Source organism: Silene latifolia, chromosome 9, assembly GCF_048544455.1.
Source record: "Silene latifolia isolate original U9 population chromosome 9, ASM4854445v1, whole genome shotgun sequence".
Lineage (NCBI taxonomy): Eukaryota > Viridiplantae > Streptophyta > Magnoliopsida > Caryophyllales > Caryophyllaceae > Silene > Silene latifolia.
In genome coordinates, this window is record NC_133534.1 from 138788573 (window position 1) to 138792734 (window position 4162).

Genomic DNA, 4162 nt, shown 5'->3' on the forward strand with positions numbered 1-4162 from the left:
GTTCTTCATTGTGGGGGCATTACTAAGGCATGGGTAGCCTAGGCAATTCCCATCCCCACACTAAGGTAAAGCACTACACATCAATTGAAATCGTTAGTCCCTCCCTCACTTCTCTCTTACATGACAATTATTTTGATCAAAGTAAATAAAAATCCAAAAATGACAAAAATGCAATACAAGAATTGAAATGTAAGTTAGGGAGTTAGAAATATTTACAAGTGGTGGTTTAGGGAGGACTCCACCAAACTCTCATTCTTGATGAGATGTCAAGGGGGCATTTTCAAGGTGTTGTTGATGTTGCTCAACACCTTGAAGAAGTAATCAAAAGCTTGTTCATTATTATGGTAGAGGTCCTCAATAGACCGTGGCCCTTGTTGTTGATCATGATCGATGGCATGCCCAATGTAGGGATTAAAAATCCCTTCAAATTCGTCGTCCCAAAGACCACAAACTTCATTGAGTTGATCATTGAAAATCTCTTGCTTAGATGGAGACAACTCTCCCAATTTCTTCTCTTGGCCAATGAGGCCATCCTCTTCTTCCTTGGTTGATTTTGATGAGCCTTGCAAGCTCTCCTTGTCACAATTCACTTGCTTTTTGAATGGAGCATCTTCAATTTTCTTCCTCCATTAGAGTTCCGATTTCTTCCTTTCATCTTTTCGGCTATAATGATCAATCATGAAACATGGCTCATGCAAACGGGGAGCTCTCATGGTCTTGTCAAGATTAAAAGTTATGCTTTCATCTCCCACTTCTAGAGTGAGCTCTCCATGTTTCACATCAATCACCGCACCAGCGGTGTGTAGGAAAGGTCTTCCTAGGATGATTGGAATGTTGGAATCTTCCTCCATATCAACAATGACAAAGTCCACCGGGATGAAAAACTTCCCAATTCGCACGGGGACATCTTCCCATATCCCTAATGGTATCTTCATCGATCTATCGGCCATTTGAAGTGTGATGTTGGTGCATTTAAGCTCTCCCATTCCCAACCTTTTACTCACCGAGTACGGCATGACACTCACACTAGCCCCTAGATCACATAAGGCTTTGTTGATCGTCGTGTCGCCAATGGTACACGGTATTGAGAAGCTTCCCGAATCCTTTAATTTTGGAGGTGAACTCCCTTGAAGTATTGCACTACTCACCTTAGTGAAGGCGATAGTCTCAAGTTTCCGGATTGACTTCTTCTTTGTGAGGATATCTTTCATGTACTTTGCATAGGCCGGAACGTGGTTGATTAATTCCGTGAAAGGAATTGAGACTTCTAAATTCTTCACAATTTCCATGAACTTTCCAAGTTGATCATCAAATTTGGGCTTAGCTTGACGACTTGGAAAAGGAAGTCTAATCACAATGGGCTCCTTCTCTTTGGCCTTGTCTTCATTTTTCCTTGAACTTTCTTTTTTTGATGATTCTCCATCTTTGGAGTTTTGCACAATTTCTTCCTTTTCACTAGCTTCCACAACTTCATCCTCAACTTGCTTCTTCGGTGCTTCATACTTTGTACCACTTCTCAAGTGAATGGCACTAACCGTTTCATGTCTAGGGGGATTACTTTGAGGTGGTAATTGCCCCTTTTGTCTTTGTGAGCTTGAAGATGCTAGTTGAGTCAATTGTGTTTCCAACATCTTGGTGTGAGCTAGAATGTTGTTGATGGTGGTTTCTTTTGCTTGGCTATCTTTTTGCATTTGGGTGAAAAATTCTTGTTGATTCTTTTGCATTTGGAGGACCGCTTTTTGGACATCAAAGCCTTGGTCATTTTGGTGATTGTATGGATTTTGATTTTGGTAACCTTGGTTTTGATTGTAAAAGGGTCTTTGATTTTGGTTTCTCATGGGTGGTGGAGTGTATGTTGTTTGAGGGTTTTGAACATTTTGGCTTTTGTATGAGAGATTTGGATGGAACTTGGTGTTTTCATTGTAAAAATTTGAATAAAGGGTACCACTTTTGTAAGCTTGGAAAGCATTAACTTGTTCGGTTGTTCCCCTACACTCACTTGGGTCATGACCCAAAGTTCCACAATTCTCACATATCCCACTTGGGATTGATGAGGATGCCGTCATGGCATTGACATGATGCTTCGATGATTTTGAGTTTTCCTCAAGTCTAGCCATAGCTTGTTCAAACTTCAAGTTGATTGTGTCAATGTGAGCACTAAGTTGAGCACCCAATTGAGTAACGGAGTCCACTTCATGCTTTCCTCCTCTAGTAGCCTTGCGAGGTCTACTATATTGTGAATTATGGACCACCATTTCCTCAATCTTGTTCCATGTTTGATTGTCATCAACTTCGGTGAACATTCCATTTGATCCCATATTGAGAATGTTCCTAGAATCTTCATATAAACCATTCCAAAATTGTTGCACTAAAAACCATTCACTAAGTCCATGGTGAGGACATGAGCGACAAATACCTTTGAACCGCTCCCAAGCTTCATACAAAGACTCTTCATCCCTTTGCTTAAAACCCGTAATTTGAGCTCTTAGCATGTTGGTCTTTTCCGGTGGGTAGAATTTTTTGTAGAAAGCTAGAGCCAACTTCTTCCAAGAATCTATTCCAAGGGTGGCCTTATCAAGGCCCTTCAACCATTGCTTTGCGGTGCCGATTAAGGAAAAAGGAAATAAGACCCATCTAATTTGGTCTTGAGTCACGCCCGTTTGAGAGATAGCATCACAATAATCGCAAAAGGTTTCCATATGAGAATGAGGGTCCTCACTAGGCATTCCCCCGAATTGGCTCCTCTCAACTAGTTGGATGAAGGCGGACTTGGCAATAAAATTTCCGGTGAGATGTTGCGGTGTAGAAGTACCATTTGGTAGATTCTCCTCGGTGGGTACGGAGTGTGACGAGAATTTTGGCATTGTAGGTGGATTTTGGGGGATATTGTGTAATGGGTTTTCTTCTCCTTCTATTGCGAAAGGATTGACAAACTCACTAGTGGGTTGAACAACTTCACCAACACCTCTCAAATTCCTCCTAACAAGTCTCCTATTATTCGTCAAGGTTCTTTCGATTTCACGGTCAAAAGGTAACAAATCACTTTGTAACCTTCTAGACATGCAAAATATCAAACAACTCAAAAACAATTAGAACAAACCTTGAGGATTTTTACTTCCTCAAGGCGAAGAAAGACACAACTAATAACAAAAAGGAAATCTAAATCAAACAAACACCGTCCCCAAGAACAACGCGCGCCATTTTTGATCGGTCCGTTTAGTATTCACAAATAAATAGATGTGGTCGTTGGTCACGGTCGAATCAAAACACAATTTATAGCTTAACAAGCAACTCTACAATTAGTAAAGAGGCAAGTAAAGGTCGGATCCCAAGGGACGGGAGTTGAAATGAGATTTCTATTGTAACTAGTGGTGTCTAAGGGGTGTCACAAATTGGGTTGGTGTAGAAGGTTACTAAACTAGAATAACAATGAAAATAAACAAGCAAGATGAATTAAAGGGGTGTAAACAATTGATTAAAGGCACTAGGGTGTCATGGGATCATAGGGGAATCATGGGATATGATCATACAAACATGTTCTCAAATTATAAGCAAGCAATTATTGCTGTGATGGATTGAGTTGGGTTATATCTTACAATCCTAGGAAAGTTTGGGTCCCGGAGCCGAATCGATTAGATTGTACAACACCTACAAGTCGACTTAATCTTCCCTACTCAACAACATGCATGGTCTAATGAGACTCGAGTTGGGTTATGTCTTACAAGTATCATTGAAAAGATAGGAGATGATAGTAAATGCAAGGATTCATAGGCTTAGCATTTCATCAAATATAACATGTGCATGAGTTGAGATCAAAACAAGCAAGCAAATAAGATATGAAAGCATATTAATTTAAGCATGAATCATTCCCCATGTTGTTTTCCCCTAATCACCCATTAACCCTAGCTAAGAGACTACTCACTCATTATCATGTTGATCATGCTAGCAAGGTTGTCAATCATACCAACAATATGAAACATGATGAATAAATGAAAGTAATTAACAATAATTAAAAAGGGATTAAGAGATTATACCTACTAATGATTCCAATAATAAAGCAAGAATAATAGAAGTACTTGAATGCTAGATTGAGAGGTTGTCAATCTCCCAATAATAACCCAAATAATCTTCAATTACCCAAAATAAAGGATGAACAAGAGAG

At 39.7% G+C, this 4162-nt stretch overlaps 1 non-coding gene across 1 annotated transcript; it reads left to right on the plus strand.

The window, feature by feature from the left end:
• The first annotated feature begins 2385 nt into the window (after positions 1 to 2385).
• LOC141602986 (small nucleolar RNA R71) lies at positions 2386 to 2492 on the plus strand. The gene has a single exon (XR_012524887.1). It is a non-coding gene; the product is annotated as a small nucleolar RNA R71 (small nucleolar RNA).
• The last annotated feature ends 1670 nt before the right edge of the window (positions 2493 to 4162 follow it).